The sequence below is a fragment of the Ptychodera flava genome, chromosome 20 (assembly GCF_041260155.1).
Source record: "Ptychodera flava strain L36383 chromosome 20, AS_Pfla_20210202, whole genome shotgun sequence".
NCBI lineage: Eukaryota > Metazoa > Hemichordata > Enteropneusta > Ptychoderidae > Ptychodera > Ptychodera flava.
The window spans coordinates 38589006-38611600 of NC_091947.1; the positions used below are offsets into that span (position 1 = coordinate 38589006).

General features: G+C 37.5%; 1 protein-coding gene and 1 long non-coding RNA gene across 3 annotated transcripts in view; one reads left to right on the forward strand and one right to left on the reverse strand.

The window, feature by feature from the left end:
* LOC139120884 (uncharacterized) overlaps positions 1–22595 on the forward strand; it is a 466659-nt gene that overhangs the window by 155305 nt on the left and 288759 nt on the right. The gene's annotated exons all lie outside the window — the stretch shown is intronic.
* The window catches only part of LOC139120881 (DNA-directed RNA polymerase II subunit RPB2), a 412063-nt gene that overhangs the window by 8889 nt on the left and 380579 nt on the right, over positions 1–22595 (reverse strand). The gene's annotated exons all lie outside the window — the stretch shown is intronic.

Here is a 22595-nt window from a genome sequence, read left to right on the forward strand (position 1 = left end):
AATGTTACAGATTCATTGACATTATTGGATCTTTGTGTTGTTCATTATATTCCCTCTTTTGAAGAAATGTAACTGAGGTACGTTTCGAATAAAGTATTAAGCAAAGATATGTTTAATTTATATAAGTGATGAACCATGAAAAAAAACGAGAATATTTTGATCCATTTTGACTTTCCCCGTTGATCCGGCTCAAAAGTCAAGTAGCAAACCCAGCGATGACTCGTCGTGGAATGATGGATGTTGACGTTTACCTGAGGAAATGTTCTTAAAATGTTACGAAATTCTATCGGGGAATTAGTAGTTACTGAATGCTATATTTGTACGACCATGGTGTTTTGTACAAAGGCAAAGGGAGGCATTACAAAACAGAATATAGCAGCCTTAATTTCGTTTTAATTCAATTAAATTTTCGTTACCGTTTGCGCAACATCTCTGTCACAAGATAGTTCGTCATTGGTCTGTACGTGGTCTGTACACGGTCCTGCCGACAAGACCGTGGTCTGTATATACACGGAGGTAGAAAGAAAGAGGGACGTCTGTACAATGACCCGGGACAATGCCTGACGTAGAGAAAGGAGGTATAGCTACACTTGCCTCAGTCTGACGCGTCTGTGGCATTTAGATATCAAAACAGAGTGGTAGAATTACAGGAATTAACTTCGGCAGACTGTTGCCTTAGTTGTGAGGTTGTCGCGAGATGGGAGCAACACGTACATGTCGCGTAGATCGTGGAGTGGAGTTTGGAAAGCCATGCTACAGCATATGGCTAAACGACCCACGGTCAGTCTAGTCATGGATGTAAAAAATAGATCCATGGTCTAGTCTTGGAGGTAACATAGCAACCTGTATGCTTCATAATCAGTTGATTTTCTCTCACAATGATAAGGAAAGTAATTCATTTGGCCTCAATTTTATTAGACTCAATTTTATTAGACATCAGGGGACAAAATATTTCTTCCTGACTTCAATATGTTCGTATCCATTACTTTACACGAAAATTCAAAGCGGACGCCGTCGCTGCTGAACTACTTAGAAGATTACGTAATGGTTTTCGTGCATACATGCATACCTAATAGTATACGTTGTTTATGCCTGTTTATCTATGCATACATGCATAAATTAAGTGTCTAGGTACTTTACTCCCATCCTCTTGCCACGGACCCTGAGAGTTTCAGCCCTTTCCGTCTACTACCTTATGAGCTGCTAACGAGGTATTTGGTCAGGGCGATAAACCCCCGCGTCAGCGATCGGCAAAACAAATTAATGATGGGGATTAGGGAGGGCAATTAACAGATATAGACTGTTTTCTTTAGAGATAGCTAGCGTAAGGTAATAGGCACACACTAGACACAGGCAAGGCTTGTATAATGAAAAATAGTTTAATACAAGACATTTATTGATCATATTCATAACTTCTACACTAATAATTCCTGCCACGCCCTGTGGTTTGAATTGGTCCATTCGAGTAATATTGAAACCAGGAAAAACAAGAATGACAAAAGCAAATAAGGTCTCCAACTTAGGTACTTGAGGTCATCTTTAGGAACATGCATATCTATTTCTATAGCAATGGGACAAGCAGATCCTAAATACATAAGCAAATGTCAACAACAAAAAACAGACAGAGAAGGCTTGATAAAAAGAAAAGGTGGGAGTGGGCAAAAAATGTGCAAGGGATCTGGTAAAAAAGTAATGCTACATCATCAATCTTCTACACCCTACCCTTTCCTGAATATCAAATGTTCCACCCCTTGGTATTACATAAGACCAAATGACAGGAAGTACATTTACAACCTTGGAGATTTTTTAATTAATGCCATGAGTGTTATCATTCTAATGTAAACAGCACTTAAGGTAGTAACAGGTAGTGAAATGCCTTCCACTGTGGGCGGTGATTACAACATCTGGAATTATCCTGGATCCAAATTTCTCATCAGTTCTTGTATGTCTTACATAGAAAAGTTGCAAAAATTTGGTCTGAAATGAAAAAAATCACCTCAGCTTTGTTTTCTGGATCAAATTTTCCTACAAATTGATACCAAATATGACAAAATTATGTTCACAGCCTTCAAACTTGTCTCACAACATATCCTGGGTTGGTGTAGGTCATTTAAGGTCACAAACTGAGAAAATTACCTAAAATATACAAATTTTGGGGTTTCCCAACACTTTGAGCAGAAAATTTATCTAAAAACATCTCTCGGGACTTGAAACCAAATTACAAAGCTATCAAACAAGGGACTTTATACCAAATTACAAAGCTGTCAAACAAGTAATTTTGAGAACAAGTTTTCTTGACCAAAAGAATTACTGGTTTACTGAATTACAAAAGAATTACTGGTTTTTACAGTGATGACATTGACTCGTTGTGCAATATTTACAATTTACAGTCATTAAAATCAAGGAGGACTATTTTTGATCATATATTTTTATACAAATGCATAAATGCAAAGTTTAATGTTAATGCTTTAGCTTCATTTTTTAGTCTTCATGTACCAAGGTTTTCAACTCGGCGCACTACTTTGTTTCATGTGCCATTTTGTAGAGTTAATTGTGTTTGTGACTCTCTTTTTAGTTGAATTCCGAGACAATTTAATTTGCTTTTAAACGAATACAATGACATTGATCCTTTCTCTGTAAATTTAAATGGTTTTAAAAATGTTTTAAAACATTGTTTTCTCAGTATTAGTTAAAGTTTGTTTGTCTTGTCTTCATGTTTTAACTCTGTATCTGTATTTTTACTAACAGTCTTCCATAAATGGCCTCGGCTGTGGAAGTCATTATTAATAAAATAAAATAAAAAAAAAATAAAATGACAATATTGTCTTAAAAATACAATTTTTTATATTTCAGGACAATTTCCACATATCTAACTATTGTCATCTCTGTACGTCTGCAGTGTTTCCGCTGCCCGCTCGCCAAATCGCAAATGCGAGAAAAAAGTAGCGTTTGGTGAGAAGATTTTGGCATAAATTAGCCAAACTTGCGAATCGAAAATTGCATAATGACATCATCACTTTGTCTGTCCGCGCGCACATGTCCTGCATTCAACTTGAGACGTAATGCTTTATCTCTGTGCATCCCCGACCTTATGGGTCAGGAGATCCTTTTGTAACACATACAGTATGAATAAAATTGTAACGAAATAACTCACAAATCAATAGTACCGCATGTATATCATGACTAGTTGACTAAAATGTTGCGAAGTTTTGGGTTTGACTACGCGCAATGTGTGCCTACAGATAACTCCGTGCAGTGACAGCCATGCCACTTTGTCATCGTCAACACTGAATTGAATTGAAGGATCGTAGTGACGGTGAAACTAAGCAAAAACGGCAAACTTTCCTTTTTGACTTTGGCTGCTCCACCAATATTGGGGGAACCACCCCTACAACACACATTCTAAGCGCAAGTAAAGCTATGAAATGGAAAGTCGACCATGAATTTGGAAAGGAAGGTAGCGGCATGCATGGTCAAAAGCATACGCTTGGCATTTTTTAGAACGTAGAGCGAGTAAGGCACTCCCGAATAGCGAAAATGTTCGTGGTGTATTGCTGCCAACAAGAAAATACCTTTACTGGCGTTAGAAACTTGTGTGAATTGGCTTCCTTAAATATATTGTTATGTAGGTCATTTCCCCCACACTCATCATGACCTGAGTTCAATTAGTCTAGAACATTCTCAAGGTCACTGCCCTTAATGACCTCACAACCTTGAATTCAATTAGTCATGTTTGGAATGTTCTGGAAAGTTAATTAGTTGTGTAAGGGAGATAATTTTAGAACAGTAATTAGCATGTCAATAAAAGTTCTAGATTGTTCTTATATGCCTTTATAAAAGGGACGTGCTCAGCTTCCAGTCAGACTTTTGGGATCGTGTGTTACTAAACTCCAGCAGTAGTCATTCTCAAGACTTTTCAAGACCTTCACTGTCAACGCTGGATTTATACTGTGGACTTTGTGCAGCTTCAAGCCTGCAGGACTGTTCATTCATCCAACTGACTGTTGCAACTCTGAGACTGGAGCTTTGCCGTCCCAGCTGAGATAGTAGTCTGTACACTTTTAAAGCTTGTACTCTATCCCTGACTTAGCAATTAGTTTTATTTCGTAATAAATTTTGTTTAAACGTTAACTGCTGAGTTCACCCTTTTGTTCGTTTTCTCTGCACGTAACAAAATTGGGGGCTCGTCCGGGATACGAACATTTGAGCCGTTTGACAACATTTTGCCAGCCTTTTCAAAACTACTGTATACTGTGAACTCAGCGAAATTTAATCATGGCGGAATTTAAACCAGAGGAAATGGATGACCTTGACCAGGACACATTTGACTCCCTCAGAAAAGACGACCTAGTTGCACTTGTCAATTTACTTAAAGTAAAAGTCAAAAGATCTATGCTCGTGAGTGAAATACAGTACAACATTGCAAAACATTCAGTTCATTATTGCAAAATTTAGTTGATTTAGGCCAATTTGAGGAATCCACCTTGAAAGATTATGAGCCCGAGTCTACTTTGAACTAAGAAAACTAGAAATACAGGCAGATTTGGAAATTAAGAAATGGAATTACAAATGAAAGAAAAGAAAGGCAGGAAAGATTAGAAATGGAAGAAAGACAGAGAGAAAAAGAATTGCGATTAGAAGAACAGCGATTGCAGGTAGAAATAAAACGTTTAGAGCTTGGACAGTCAGGAAAATTCTTCCTTCAGACAAGTTTGACATCACTAAGCATTTCAGGTTAGTTCCCCCTTTCCAAGAAAAGGATGTTGATAAATATTTCCTTCATTTTGAGAAAATTGCTCAGAGTCTGAATTGGCCTAAGGAGTCCTGGTCTATGCTTTTACAGAGTGCTTTGGTGGGTAAAGCCAGAGAAATTTACATTCAGTTGTCAGTAGAGCAGGCTTCAAATTATGATTCTGTGAAGGAATTAATTCTCAAGGGCTATGAGTTGGTGCCTGAAGCTTACCGTCAGAAATTTAGGGATTGTGAGAAGGTGAAAGATCAAACTTATGTTGAATTTGCTCGAACAAAAGAACAACTGTTTGATCGTTGGTGTTCGTCTGAAAAGGTCAGTCAGAATTATGACAAATTACGACAGCTTGTTTTGATTGAGGAATTTAAAAGGTGCATCCGGAGTGACATCAAGACGTTTATCAATGAACAAAAGGCAGATACATTGGAGGTTGCTGCACGTTTGGCCGATGATTATTCATTGACCCACAAATCGTCATTTCTCAGCAAACCATCCCAGTCCTTTTCATACAGAAGCAATGCAGGTAAATTTAACTCCTCCTTTTCATCCAAGAATTTCTCAAAGGAGAGTAGGAAATCAAATGACAACAGTTCACAGAGTTCAAGTAATACTCCCACATCATCAGATCCCAAGTCTCAATCTCCTTCTGACAAACAGTTTGGTACACTTTCTTGTAATTATTGTAAGAAAGACGGCCATTTATTGTCAGATTGTTTCAAATTGAAAAGAAAACGTGAAGGTCAAAGTGGTCAAAGTGGATCTAAGCCAACCGGCTTTGTTTCTTCATCAACTCAATTAGAGTCTAATAATGTGTGCAACACATTTTCTGAGGTTAAACCCCTCTTATCCCCAATTAATGAGGTCAAGGTCAATTCTTCTCAAGATAGCATTATGGGTATTTCGAACCATTTATTCATGATGGTTTTATATCACTTTCTAGTGATTTCTCTTCCGCTACCCCTGTCAAAATTTTAAGAGATACCGGGGCGTCCCAATCTCTTTTGTTGGCAGATACCCTGCCGTTTTCTGAAAAGTCATTTTCAGGTTCTAAAGTTCTTATTAAGGGGGTAGATTGTAATGACTACATTCCTGTTCCTCTCCATAATGTCTATTTGTCTTCGGACTTTGTTTCTGGACCTGTGACTTTAGGTATTAGGCCTTGTTTGCCTTTTGAAGGGATTCACCTTCTTCTCGGAAACGACCTTGCCGGGGACAAGGTCATTACTAATCCACTTGTGACTGATAATCCTAGTTTAGATCAAGATCCAGAGCCAATTGAACAAGAGATACCCGATTTATTTCCTTCATGTGCCATTACTCGAGCCATGAAAACTTCCGAGAATCAAAATACTCTCAAAAATAATGTCACAGATGTTGACTTAAATGACACCTTTCTCAGTCAGGTGTTTGACACGGATCATTCCGTTATCCCTCGTGGATTTGAAACTTCCAGTAAAACTTCTGCTGACCAAAGTCAGACATTTTCTAGATCAAATCTCATTGCAGAACAACACAAAGACCCAGATATTTTGTCTTTGTTTGACAGGGTAGATGATGAAGGTAAAACTTCAGATAGCTCTGTTTCCTATTATACAAAATCTGGTATTCTCATGCGTAAATGGAGACCTCCAGATGTCTTGGTTGATGACGATTGGGCTATAAAACATCAAATTGTGGTTCCAAAGCCCTATCGTGCTGAAATATTGCGCCTGGCCCATGAAACGCCCTGGGCTGGTCACTTAGGAGTCAGGAAAACTTATCATAAAATTCTCAGTCACTTTTATTGGCCTAATCTCAGGCAGGATGTAGCACATTTCTGTAAAACTTGTCACACATGTCAAATGGTAGGAAAGCCGAATCAGACCATTCCAAAGGCCCCTTTACAGCCAATTCCTGCATTTCAAGAACCATTTAGTAGGATACTAATAGACTGTGTTGGGCCCCTACCAAAAACAAGATCAGGAAATGAGTACATGCTGACAATTATGTGTACATCAACTCGGTTCCCAGAAGCCATACCACTGAGAAATATAAAGACAAAGACTATAGTGAGAGCTTTAGTCAAATTTTTCACTTTATTTGGCCTCCCTAAATGTGTCCAGTCCGATCAAGGCTCCAACTTTATGTCTGGTATTTTTCAACAAGTAATGGATCAGCTAGGCATTAAACAGTATAGGTCATCCGCCTATCATCCAGAAAGTCAGGGTGCTCTTGAGCGATTTCATCAAACTTTAAAAAACATGATTAGGACCTACTGTTTTGACACAGAGAAGCAGTGGGATGAAGGAATTCATTTTTTGCTCTTTGCTGTTAGAGAGTCAATTCAAGAGTCTCTTGGTTTTAGCCCATTTGAGCTTGTATTTGGACATACAGTCCGTGGCCCACTTAAGCTCGTTAAGGAGAAATTCCTATCAGACGATGATGATTGTCTGAATATTTTGCAATATGTGTCAGATTTTCGTACAAAACTCTCTAAAGCATGTGAATTAGCCAGAGAAAATCTTGAGTCATCTCAGCAGTCAATGAAAACCAAATACGATAAAAACACCTCAAAACGGAAGTTTGAACCAGGTCAAAAAGTTCTTGTTCTACTTCCGGTTCCTGGCAAACCACTCCATGCTCGTTACTTTGGGCCATACCTAATTGATAAGAAATTGAGTGATTTAAATTACATCATAATAACACCTGACAGGCGAAAACACAAAACAGCTATGTCACATAAATATGCTTAAGCCATATTTGGATAGGGATAATCGTACTATAACTCAGCCTGTCAGTACCGTCAGTTCTGGCCATTATGAAGATAGTGATACTGAAACTGACTTGAGTGAAAATACTCTAAACTCAAAGCTGGGCTCGGTCAAGCTTCAGAACTCAGAAATCCTGGAGAAGCTGGAGTCTACAAAGTTGGCACACCTCCAGCCAGAACAACAACAAAGGTGAAAGAACTGCTCCATGAATATAAACACCTGTTTCAAGATGTTCCAACGAGGACAAACGTCATCTATCACGACGTTGATGTTGGGGACAGTAAGCCTGTAAAACAACATCCATACAGACTGAATCCAACAAAAGCGAAATATCTCCAGGAAGAAGTCAAATACCTGCTGGACAATGACTTTATTGAACCCAGTAAAAGTAACTGGAGTTCGCCGTGCATACTTGTTCCCAAAGCAGATCACAGTTATCGTATGTGCACGGACTTTAGAAAGGTCAACACTTTAACAAAGACAGAACACTTTCCCAATCCCGAGGATTGATGACTGCATCGACCGAGTGGGAAAAGCCAAGTATGTGACGAAATTTGACCTACTGAAGGGATTTTGGCAAGTCCCTCTGATGGATCTTGCTCATGAAATATCCGCCTTTGTTACACCAGACGGATTATTCCAGTACAAGGTGATGCCATTCGGAATGAAGAACTCTCCGGCAACGTTCCAACGGATGATCAACGACGTCATATCCGGGCTAGACGGATGTGCAGCTTACGTTGACGACGTCGTCCTGTATACTGACACCTGGGAGGAACACATCAAGCTCATGCGGAAGTTCTTTGAGAGACTGAGCAAAGCAATGTTGACTGTCAACCTTGCCAAATCTGAGTTTGGTTGGGCGAGGGTAACTTACCTCGGACATACTGTAGGACAGGGTGAGGTAAAACCTGTTGATGCCAAAATCAGTGCCATTTCAAGTTTTCCCATACCAAACTGCAAACGACAACTGATGCGCTTTCTCGGTATGGCTGGTTACTACAGAAAATTCTGTCCAAATTTCTCCACAATTACTGAGCCTTTGACTAACTTACTTAAAAAGAAAGTAAAGTTTGTTTGGTCAGAGCAATGCCAACAGGCATTTGATACACTTAAAGCCATACTGCAAAGTGCTCCAGTGTTGTCTGCACCAGATTTCACTTTGCCATTCAAATTAGCTGTGGATGCTAGTGATACGGCTGCTGGTGCTGTTTTATTGCAAGAGGATAGTCATGGTGTAGATCATCCTGTTTGCTATTTTTCACGCAAATTTAACAAATCCAAGAAAAAACTACTCTACAATTGAAAAAGAGTGTTTATCTTTGATATTAGCTTTACAGCATTTTGAAGTTTATGTTACTTCTTCAAATCAGCCAATAGTGGTTTATATTGATCACAACCCTCTTGTTTTTCTGCAGAAATTTAAAGGCAAAAATCAGAGATTGCTAAGATGGAGTTTAATGTTACAGGAGTTTAATCTTGATATTAGACATATCAAAGGCAGAGACAATTTAATTGCAGACTGTCTCTCTCGTATTTAGAGTTTATTGTTGTTCGCTTTCAAGAAGTTTTACTTCAGAGTAAAAAAAAAAAAAAAAAAAAAAAAAAAAATTGAGTACTTAAATTCTTTTCAAGATTACATTTGTAAAAGAAAGATTTTTCTTTGAAAAATTTCTTTTTTTTGAAGAGGGGGTGTGTTATGTAGGTCATTTCCCCCACACTCATCATGACCTGAGTTCAATTAGTCTAGAACATTCTCAAGGTCACTGCCCTTAATGACCTCACAACCTTGAATTCAATTAGTCATGTTTGGAATGTTCTGGAAAGTTAATTAGTTGTGTAAGGGAGATAATTTTAGAACAGTAATTAGCATGTCAATAAAAGTTCTAGATTGTTCTTATATGCCTTTATAAAAGGGACGTGCTCAGCTTCCAGTCAGACTTTTGGGATCGTGTGTTACTAAACTCCAGCAGTAGTCATTCTCAAGACTTTTCAAGACCTTCACTGTCAACGCTGGATTTATACTGTGGACTTTGTGCAGCTTCAAGCCTGCAAGGACTGTTCATTCATCCAACTGACTGTTGCAACTCTGAGACTGGAGCTTTGCCGTCCAGCTGAGATAAGTAGTCTGTACACTTTTAAAGCTTGTACTCTATCCCTGACTTAGTAATTAGTTTTATTTTCGTAATAAATTTTGTTTAAACGTTAACTGCTGAGTTCACCCTTTTGTTCGTTTTCTCTGCACGTAACAATACATTAGCGGCAATTTTCAGTGTATCACAGACCGTGGTGTATTGTGAAGTGACATCGTATACAGACTTTCAGAGAAGCCCTCGCTCGTACGCCGAGTGGGCCTAGTTCCGCATTCACATCGTGCAAATAAATACGCAAAGTCTTGTCGGGATAATTGAGCATTTAACTTGATCGTCAGTGAAACAAAAAGATGTTTCTCCATATCAAAAGGGTATATATTTGATATTTTACGGTTCTGTTTACTAATAGACGTGAACATTTGGATTTATGATCCGTGATTTCTGCGATCCATGGCATGATTCAAGCTGGCTGTGAATACACACTGACGTCTTTGATGGTGACCCCTGACCCAAGCGCCATTGATACGCTGTGCGCTGTCCGAGCTTCGCTTGCTAAACTTCAAGCGTAAAGCAAATGTATTGGAAGTCTAAAAAAAATACCGCAATTATACGGTGTCGCTCAAATTTGATCAGAATTGGTACATACCAGTATGGGTTAACAAAAATCAACAATAAATGTTGTTTCTATCTGTTCAGCGCAGGAAAATTCTACGTTGATGTTATGACAATGATTTCTGCACAGTACAACCAGAAAAACAACAAGAAATATTTAAACCAGAAAAACAGGAATGACAAAAGTAATTAAGGTCTGAAATTTTAGGTACTGTGTCGCTTGAAATTCGGACAAATTTTATGTTGTATGCGTGGCTGATGTTGGCACCTTGTAATCTGAACCATAAATTGGTGTTACTTTTAGTATCCATAGTAGCACTAACAGGGTTTATTTCCGTCATTCTTACGGAAAATGCAGACAAATATTTATTTTGCATATTAATGAGAAAGAAATGACGTCATTTGTGATCAGTGGTATCGGCTTGGCTAATTGAATATCTGGTTTGGCGAATAATGTTTTAGGGCTTCTAGCCAAATTTGCTACAATATTTTGGAACCCAGGGGAAACACTGCGTCTGTGTACCAAATATGAAAGCTGTCTGTCCAGGGGTTTTAAAAAGGAAATAATGTTTAAGAGTTTTTGACCAAAAATGACAAAATTGCTCAAAAATAGTAATTTTCCCAATTTTGTCATTATTTCAACAAATTAGAAGAGTAACACCCTTGCAAAGAGACAACCCAAATTTGAGAGTGATTGGGCTGGCAGTTTCAGAGAAGAAGAATTTTTACTGAAAATGAGAAAAATCACAAAAAAATTCAGCAACCAGATATGAACTGAAAATGCTCACGTGTTTCATTATATATTGCATTTATGTGCAAGTTTGAACCTTTGCTACATGCTTTGCTACATTTAAAGTGTTATGATCAACATAATGAATTTCACCACAGATCAATTCTAAAGGTCATTAAGTATTCAAATATGTAATTAGCTGAAATAAAAATAATTAATTTCTTCGAATACTGTCATTGTATCACAATTTAGCATGTGTAATTGCCTTTGGTCAAGTCCTTCAAGCTCTATATGCCAAACCGTGAAAGCTTGTTAGCTATTTATGCAAATTATGAATTAGCTGACATGAAAATGCAAAATGACTTTCAATACTGTTATAACATGGTATAATGATCAATGTACACAGCATGTTTCGCCAACTTTTATCAAGTAAATGCCAGTATATATCCCTAATTTGGAAGGTTCATTAAATATGCATATTGGGAATTGGCTGAAAAAAAATGTCAAATGACTTTCAATAATCTTGTATCATAGTATCTTTAATGTACATAGCAAGTTTTGTCAACTTTGGTCAAGTCAATACAGATAAATATCGCTAATTAAGAAAGTTCATCAAATATGTAAATTAGAAATTGGCTGAAGCAAAAATTCTTCACAAATTTCAATAGCATGTATTATAGTATCTGAAATATATGTAGCAAGATTTATCAACTTTGGTTGAGTCAATTCAGATATATATATCCCTAATTAGAAATGTTCATTACATATGCAAATAAGGAATTGGCTGAAATAAAACTAGTTAATGACTTTCGATAATGTTATATCATAGTATCTTCAATGTACACTATGCCATCGTGTGGGCCAATCAGGTGGCCCACTTTTAGGTCCTTGGCAAACAAAAAGGCTTCCAGCAACATAGATTTCGCATACTCAACTTTAATGTTTTGAGACAAAAAATTTCATCGGTGGCCAAATTTTCCCGCATGCAGAAAATGATCTTTGAACTCTTTGCTTGCAAATGGACCGCATGGTTTTGATTTCTACTGTTGTTTTCAGGAGTTAGAGGTGATCTATAAGGGCGCAGTACAGAGAAAGATATAGATTTACATTCCCACGGCTTCCAATCCTGGAAAAACCTCTCTGATAATTAGTGAAAGCAACTAAAAATGACAACAGAGTTGAAATACGGGTTTCTTGCAATCTTTCTAGTGGTCTCATGCCTTATGCGGGATATCGGACCGCAGGCGGGCGAAGATTGCATTATAAGCGCGCCAACCCAAACTCACTGCATGGACATCACATTTACGAAATCGAAGTCCAAAGTCAACTACGTCATTGTTAAAATAAGAGAGGTTTTCCATCACACGGGAGCATACCACCACAAATTTTGCACAGATAGCGTTGCACTGGCATTGAAAAAAGGTGCATGGGAGCATGGGAACGCGGGCAGTTTCCCTCGCTATGGGTAGGAAATGCATTGAGCAAGACACACTTCAAGGTTCGCAAACATAGGGCCAAAGTCTCTGAAGCTACTATAGACATGGATACAAAATTAAGTATTTCCTTACTGTATGAAATTATCTCACTAAGGTCATCCTACGGACAAGTAAACTAAATATTAAAGCTGTCTGACCAACGGTTTTGAAAGAACAAGCAACTCAACAGTTGACAGAGCTCTGTTGAGTTATGTAGAGAATAACCTTTTGTGACACATGTATTGATGAAGAAGGTGGATATCTTTGATTAACATTGTGAGTTCTGTTTAATAAGTTGAAGCTGTACATACTCAGAGAAAGCACACTGAAGAGACAAAGGTTTGAAACTTAAGAAGTTCAAGGTCATCAAAAGCATTATAAGGAATCATGTTACACTTTCATTGCACTGTTTACACAGATTGCATAATTGCTATAAATAGCACATGAGGAATCTTTATACAGCCCAGCTTTACCATAAAAACCCTATCACTTTGACCACTCTTTTAATTGACCACTCTATTTTTTTCCTCAAAAAGTAATTTTATTTTATCCTTACCAAGTCAACCATAAATGGAAATTAGAACTTTCTCTATCTCTATCTCTATCTCTATCTCTATTTGACTATTTTGAGCAATTTCTTTTAGATAACATACAGGGCACAATAAATGACGGTTCATAATATGTCAAAGTTGGGATTCAGGAAAGTTGCCTTTACATGTTTTAATCCTCCAAGATGGTACGCATTTCACTATGAACTGTCAAAAAAGTTGAACTTTCTGATAATTCTACACTAAAATTATTTTGGCTTTGATGATTTCTACACTAAAATTATTTGGCTTTGATGATTTCCTAATTAATTCAATTATTTAAAATCATATTAATTATTTTTTTCTGGGTGAATTGATAGGGTTTATACAGTACAAGAATTACATACAATGTAAGTCAAATTTTGACCAAAAATGACAAAAAAATTCCTTAAAAATACAGATTTGCATATTTCATCACAATTTTAACAAATCTAAGTTGGTTATCCCTAGGGACCTGTATACCAAATAACAAAGCTGTCTGACCAGTGGTTATGAAGAAGAAGATTTTTTACCAAAAACACCTTTTTTGGCATTAATTTGCCTATTTTCAACAATATCAAAAAATTAAAAAAAGTAGTTTCTCAAAATCGTATTTTTCATCTACACAACAAATATCAAATCAGTAAGTACTGCGGTTCTCAAGATATTTGAGTGGACGGACGCCTCACAAACGGACATACATACATACATACATACATACATACATACATACATACAGACTGACGACGGACGCCGGACGGATACCCATCCCAATAGCTTCTATAGACTATAGTCTATAGTAGCTAAAAAAAACCGAGGATCCCATTTAGGATGCGCTCAAATATAACTATTTGCTGTGATACATAGCAGAGGCGTATCTGTTTGTGATGCTGAGAATAGCATCAGTAAATAAATGACGGGTTTTAAAAGTTGACGTTTTTTTGCGATAAAACAGACTTCTGAAGGTAGCTCGCTTGGGGAACACGTCATCCCGACCGCTGTCCGCTTTGACCCCAGTAATTCACACTGGTTTTGGTCGACCCCAGGTACCCAAGTCACTTCGACCCTGTCACACTTTTAACGTTATGTGACATTTTACTGAATATTTAACGCAACTTTGCTAGAGAGAATCGATGGTGTTTCTTTGATAGAACTGTTTGCTTCGAAACGATAATTTGGCCGCTGAATGTTTGCACCATGGCCTAGTGCCTACATGTCCACGGAGACGATTCAACATGTTCCACAACAAAGCCAAGACAAAAAATTGAAAATATCAATAAAATGGCTTCACAAAGGCTGAAATACACGATACTCGATGAAGTATGAAGTTTATGAAATGAAATCAAAATTGACAACACAAATGTTTGTCTCGGGTAGTACCACTTGAAGTTGAACTATTCTACAGACTGTTTTTTCCATACAGTGCAGTATTTGTCAGTGACAAATTAATCTTTGCAATACATTTTTTTGCAATGAGCTGGAAATTTGATTAATATCGAGTTAATGTACATAAATATTCCGTTATTTACTGGGACACGTTTATTTTCTCAATCCGCTATCTGCGGACTACGTGCTGAAGTACATTGACTGTTCATGTCAACGATCGTTTCTCCCTCTGCAGAGTTTCTGTATCCCGTTCAACAACGCTGTACCTCGATCACACGATAGTGACGCTATGTAGCTGTGCAGTATTGAAACTTATCGTAAAATGGCCACCTCGTCTAACAGTAACACGTATTGTCGGGATTATCGTACGGAAAAAAGACTGCAAAAGTAAGACTTATGAATCTTCACCGGAATTGAACACATCATGATTGTACATGAGTATCAACCGTGAATGCACGTTGAGCTCGGCAGTTACACAAGCATGGTACGCTACATGCACTGCCGCGATGCCGATCGTATGCATTCCAAGGCCTATCCCGGAATTTGTTTCACAAACAACCTCACCTTTTTAATGTGACACAGTCAGAATTTAAAAATGGTTACAAAGGAGAGCAAACATACTTTTATGGACAATGGCGAGCACGTTTCTTGGCGAAGCAAAATCAAAACACGGCAGAAGTACATGAAGTAGGTCATGGCCTTGGACTCTGTGCACGAACCTGATTGGACACTTCAATACCTTTGACCCAAAGTTATTATTCATCAGCACTTCCATATTTAAGGATCGGGGGGAGTGATAATGCCATGCCATGAGGCTAGGTAGAGAACGTATGTACTCATTTCTGGCGATCGAGCAGCGAGAGAAACAATCAATCACCAAGGGTAAAGCTAATTTGCTAAACGATATTTTATCTTGAATAGTGAGTTGAATGAGTGATAAAATATCATATTTTTAATGTTCAATACGAGGTTGAAACACGGAGGGACCGTGGTTGAAACCAGAGCTATCCAGCTGTAGCCAACCTGGACCAGCTCATTTCACAGCGCCCTCAAACAGTCGATTGTTTTCACTTGTCATACGCGGCGAAACAGAAAAATTAAAACTTTCATAACTTCATTAATATCCAAGCCACGCCCACCAAAACCTTTTCAGTTCTAGCCATTTGAATTCTGAAGATGTCTACCAAATTTGACTGAAATACGTTCAGCCGTTTTTGAGATAATGGGGATACAGACACACAGACACACACACACAGACACAGACACACACACACACACAGACAGACATGGCTAAACCATATGCTCACGTGTGTGAACATGTGAGCAAAAAATACAAAATTAAGGATATCTTCACAATATTCATAAAACTGTATAAGGTTCAACTAAGGTACTTGCACACAAATTTTCAAAGCAATCAAAAAAGTGGTTCTTGAGTTATTAATTCTTAACCATTTTCACATTTTGTAAGCTCATTTGCATAATTTTGGCAATGCAGACTTCATTTGAACAAAATCCCATCTGTAGCCCAGGATGCATCCACACACCAAATACCAAGTTGGAACGTGCAGCAGTTTGCATGTTTTTGATGTTGACGGACATACTGTACATACATACATACATACATACATACATACATGCATACATATAAACATACATACAGACGCCATTGACTTCAGCTTATGCGATAACCTCACATTGGTATAACCAAATGTGAGCTAAAAAGTAATGCTACCTAATCAATCTTCTAGATCCTACCCCTCCTGAATATCAAATGTTCCACCTCTTGGTATTACATAAGACCAGCTGCACAAGATGACAGGAAATGTATTTACAACCTTGGGAATTTTTTAATTAATGCTAAGAGTGTTATCATTCTAATCAGGGATTACCCTGGCTCAAGAACGGCATGAGATAAAATCGCACATGAAAAAAAACAGTGGGAGAATTTCAAAGTCTGTGGGAACCGGACCTAACTTTCCATGATTTTCTGCATATTGGTTAATTTGCATAACAATACACTCAGTGAGACAGTTTTCGGACGACCTCAGTTTTCAGACATTTGATGACATGCTGTTCGTTATACGCCCTTCGCTCCGTTTTGAAAGCGTTTTACAAGTCATGCTACAGCATATTAAGTCAGGTGATGCTGCCGTCCCGTTTTGGATTTTTTTGGGGGTAAAAGCTATTTCGGGCGCTACAAACTTGGTGAAGTTAGCCACACCGTACAATACGAGGTGTAGAACGCAACACACAGGGACAGCCCGTGTCCGATATCTAGAAGCGCTATACACGTTGAAATATAGTTGCGTCGTCCATGGTTTAAACGTAACTAATTATCACGAAATATTTCCACATAGTTTTCTAAACACATCGAAATTGAAAATCGGGGTTCGAAGTTTCAAAATATCAATATTTAGCCCCTTATCACATTCAAAATACGACGTCCGATTACTGCGATAGTAGTCCGATTACACGCGCTCAACATGGGGCAAAAATTTGGCAACTTTGACCCCCCTAAATGCCACTTCTGTCGGTGTTAACAGTTTGAGGATAAACACAATAAGATTTCGTTGTGCTCGTCATTTATGAAACGGCTTTGGGCGAAATTCACTATCCTGTCCGAAAACTGTCATTCTGAGTGTAGTTGTAATCGGAGGCGGTCGAATCCATACTTTCCAATCCAATACTTTACAACCAATCACAAACGCTGTTGAAACGGGTAACTCTGCAACAGCTTTTTTCTAGCGTAATTATAGCGCTCTCTACGGCGACACAATGAGTGGTTCAGTACTGAAAACCGGCCAAATGTTACCGATGAATTTAGATCGCGTAAAGGTATCACGTACGCACCATTTGAATTATCGGCGCGACTTTTTTGCCCGATTGATTTTTCTGAATGCGATTTTTCTGATTTTTGAGCGTAAATATCGCGTTATCGCGCCCCAAAGTGATCCCTGCTAATGTAAACAGCACTTAAACTATTTACAGATAGTGAAATGCCTTCCACTGTGGGCGGTGATTACAACATCTGGAATTATCCTGGATCCAAATTTCTCATCAGTTCTTGTGTGTCTTTACATAGAAAAGTTACAAAAATTGGTCCGCAATGAAAAAATTCACCTCAGCTTTGTTTTCTTGATCAAATTTTCCTACAAATAATTACCAAATATGACAAAATTATGTTCACAGCCTTAGAAACTGTCTCACACCATATCCTGGGTTGGTGTAGGTCATTTTAGGTCACAAACTGAGAAATTACCTAAAATATACAAATTCGGGGGTTTCCCAACACTTTGAGCAGAAAATTTATCTAATAACATCCCTCGGTACTTTAAACCAAATCACAAAGCTATCTAACAAGTAATTTTGAGAAGAAGTTTTCTTGAACAAAAATGACAACATTGTCTTGAAAATACAAATTTGTATATTTCAGGACAATTTCCACATATCTAACTATTGTCATCTCTGTATGTCTGTGTACCAAATATAAAAGCTGTCTGTCCAGGGGCTTTATAAAGAAAATACTGTTTAAGATTTTTTGACCAAAAATGACAAAACTTGGGTGTTGCATGGTGGGATACTTTAACTTCTGCTGCAGATAAAATAAAGTTTTGCGCTTATCAGAAATTCCCAATGCAGTCCCAATGCAATATGTTACTCTCGCCAAAAAGAGTTTGCTATGCATTACAGGTAATTGTGCTCTCACATGAAATATTTCTCCTCACGAACTAAGTTGCGCTCTGCAAGTAAGTAAGTGACTTTTCATCCTTCCTTTTTCATTCTTTCTCAGTTCAGTTTTACCAAATGCATAAATCACACTCATATGTAGAAAATATATCTTGAAGGAATTAATTTTGTTGTCTTCAGAAAATAATTTCGCTCCAGTTAGAAAAAAGTTTTATTCAATGTATTTCAATTTGGTGCTCTGAGAAAATCTTTTTTCCATAAAGAAATTAATTTTACTCATGAAATTAAAACTTTTCTTTAAGAATTTAAGTTTTCTGCTCTAAAGACATACAGTTATGTCATTTAAGTAACTCACATCCGCACATACATACCCACATACATATATACAGACGCCATCGACTCATATAAACTCTTTTTTGTATTTATATACATACCAAATATGAGCTAAAAATACTTTTGAGAAACATATATTTTGTTTAAAGTTTAAGTTAAAAATACTTTTGAGAAGTAAGGGTTAAGATAAAGTTAAGTTTATTTTTTAAAAGTTGAAGTTTTTTTGTTCAACGTGTTTTGAAACATTTTACTCAAAAAATAAAGTTTCTAATACAAAATTTTAAGTTCGCGGTGGAGAAATAAAATCTCTTACTAATATTAAAGATATTGTCAAGAAAAATTACAGTTTATATTCAAAAGTAATAGAGTTCCGTGGCGTGTAAGGGCCACCGTAGAGATCAGACAGATCGCGTTAACAACTCTTTTCTCTGAGCGACTGGAAGTACATGTACTGTATACACTGTTTGCAAATTTTTATCACAAGATCGAATATTTCCTCTGTTTTTCCAGCATTGTTTTTCTATAAGCAAGTGTAAATCGGCGTATTCAAGTCTAAGTAGGTCATGTACTCGGAGTATACAAGTCCGAGTAAGCAATTTTACTCGGAGTTGTAAGTTCGACTTGGTTTTGGAACTCTAAGTATGCTGTTGAAGGCACTCTCTTACATACCTCAAACTACGTAAGACAGGGTCAGAGACTGAGTGCCGCCTTGACTGTTGATTTGCAATACTACTGTCGCATTGTCGGAGCAAATCATCATTACTTTGTTGGAATTGCAAGTGAGAAAATAGCGCCAATGGCACTTGATCACAACTGGCACATTGTGAAACTACTCTATCTCTGGGTACACCTGTACATGAAATACTGAATGGGTAGGTGCTGCGGGTTTGGAGTTTGTCAGTAAATCCACACAGAAAACAAAGTCCCGAAGTAGCGAATTCCAGCCATTTTCAAACCACACTGTTTGTCAGTGGGGTAAGCAATATTCGCAAAAATCACATTTCCAGGCTAATAGACTATGTTTTACGAAATCACACGTCCTTATCACAAAATAAAACGATCTTTGTCTTTAAATCAATGCGCCAGTAAACAGGTCCAGCAGCTAGTTATGTCATCAAGTCTGTAATGTTAAGGGTCATAACAAATGTGAGAAATCTAAAACATTAAATATGTTGTTTTTTATCAATTTTATTACCAAAAGCACATGAAAATCTCTGCCAATATACTTTAAATCAGCCATCCTGCATATTTGTAACATTCATCAAAACCTCATTTCTGTTCCACAACTCATTAAATAGTCCACAATGCAGGATTGGTGTACATTCCAAAACTACATATATGAAAGACCCCTAAAATCAATTAGTTAAAGGGGGGTTAGAAATTTCCAAAAACTATCTAACCGCTGCTCCGTTTGGCTCCATTTTTCGGAATCGGAACCTTGGAATTAGTCTGAATATCTCTACCAAATATCAATGCAGTCTGTTCAGCGGTTTTTGACTTTTTGTCGTTTACGGAAAATGGACACTGTCCACCACCGGTTGAAGCTAACCCTATATCACAACTTCCAGATGTGATAATGACCTATGGTCATTATGTTAAAAAATACCGCCAATGGCGCTTGGACATAATGACCGCCTAGTATTATCAGCATTTATCAACAACCACACTCACTGTGAATTAGAAGTCAATGAGCAACATATAGCTGAAAGACTATTTTTCACATTGCGATTTTAAGCCAATTTTTATGAGAAAAGAGACATGTATATGTATATGGAGAAAAAGCAGAAGACATATTTGTAAATTGTTTGTTAAGTGACAATCATATATGCATCTCTTGAAATTTTGTGGTTATAAGGTATAACAATAGTGTAAGAATAATGAGGTTAGAATAAGCTAGTAAAGCTAAGTTGACAGTAATTAAGATTACAAAATTATACACTAAGCTAAGGAAATCTGAATGAAATAAATGTTGAAAAGTAGCAAAGTCATGGTCATCTTTTGTCTAATACCTTGTGTAAGTTCATGAACTTTACATAAATCTTGCTATAGATTTGTTGCTAATGGGCAATAACTGTGTTTCAGATCATTTGAGAGCAATCTATCCATGACAGGTTTAAATTGTAATTTACTTCTATTTAAAGGAGAGAAACTTCTCAAATAATTTTTTTCCCTGTAATTTGCTGTGAGAACACATGGACAGATGCTCAGGACTCTATGCTGGTGCTACCTTGATAACTAACCTACAACTTGTAACGTCATTGTCTAACCTGTTCACCCCAATTTCCTGTAGACAGGTCCACACTCTCCATTGATAACAATGGGTTTGGGCCATACCATTGTAGTGAAAGATTGTAACATGTGAGGTTGTGGATACTTAATCTCTGGAATGTCAAGTCTGTATACTGACTCAAGGATGTTTACTTAACAAATGCTAGGGTCATCTCAAAAGTGAGAATCTAAACTATGAAATATGTTTTTTTTAATGCTTTTGATGCCCAAAAGACCATAGAAATCTCTTATACTTCGAATCAGCCATCCTGCATATTTCTAACATTCATCAAAACCTCATTTCTGTTCAACAACTCATAAAACAGTCCACAATGTAGGATTGGTGTACATTCCAAAACTACATATATGAAAGACCCCTAAAATCGATTAGATAAAAAGGGGGGTTAGAAATTTCCCAAAACTATCTAACCGGCGCTCCGTTTGGCTCCATTTTTCAGAATTGGAACCTTGGAACCAGTCTATGTATCGGTATCAAATATCAATGCAGTCTGTTCAGCAGTTTTTGACTTTTTGTCGTCTACGGAAATGGACGACATCAAACATCGGTTGAAACCACCTCTATATCACAACTTCCAGTTGTGATAAAAATCAGGACAAGAAACACTACCATCATTTCCAACCAAATGATATGACGGGTGCAGCTTGAGCCTGTCCACACTCCCGAAATAATTTGATTGTCCAGATGCGCTCCCCATCCTAGAAGGGACATGTCTGTGAAAATCTTGCTACTGCACGACACAACTTTGCCCCTTGAGGCATCTTGTCCCTGGATAGCCATCACTGAAGGTGAAACCTCAGAGAAGGTGTGATTCTGACAAATCTGACACTGCCCCTTCATATAGCCTCCATAGAGCCAGGAGATAAAGCTGAATAGGTCTCAGATGAAGTCTGCCCTGATGGATGAGATGAGTTACAAACTCATTAGCCCAAGGAGACTGAAATATGCATCACCACACACCCATGAAGAATAACACCTTCCAATTTGAGAAGATTTTCCATCATAGGAAAAACCAAAGCTCGTTGCAGATCCAGTCTCATTCATACCTATGAAGTGGATGAATTGTGCCAGTACTATGAAGGATTTGCCCACACTGGGAATCAAACCCAAGTCTATAGCTGTCGCCAAGGTAATCCGGGAAGAGTACAGAGTCAGAACACCTGAGAAAACATAGGACCTAAGTCCCTGAAGCTACTGTAGACATGGATACAAAATTAAGTATTTCCTGACTGTATGAAATTATCTCACTAAGGTCATCCTAGGGACCTGTAAACCAAATATTAAGGCTGTCTGACCAGCGGTTTTGAAAAAACAAGCGACCCAACAGTTGACAGAGCTCTGCTGTGTTACGTAGAGAATAACTTTTTGTGACACATGTATTGATGAAGATGGTTGATATCTTTGATAGCTCATTTCAGGATGGCCTGACCAAAAATGGCAAAATTAGCTGCATAAATACACCAGATATGAACTGAAAATGCTCACATGTTTAATTATATGTTGCAGTTATGTGTAAATTTGAACCTTTGTCACATGTTTGCAACTTCATTGAAAGTGTTATGATCAACATAATGAATAATATCACCACAGATTAATTTTAAATCCAAGTATATCCCCAATCAGGAAAGTTCATTAAAATATGCAAATTAGGAATTGGCTGAAGTAAAAATGTTAAATGACTTTCAATGATGTCGTATCATAGTATCTTTAATGTACAAAGCAGTTCGTCAACTTTGGTCTAGTCAAGACAGATAAATATCCTTAATTAGAAAAATTCATTAAATTTGCAAATACTGAATCGGCTAAAGTAAAAATAGCGTCAATGACACTGTAGCTCCCATCCTGGACTATTTAGTGTTTGTTCTCTGGTCAGATATTTGAACATGTGTGAAAGGGATAAAGTGCATGAAGTGAAAATACTTAAAT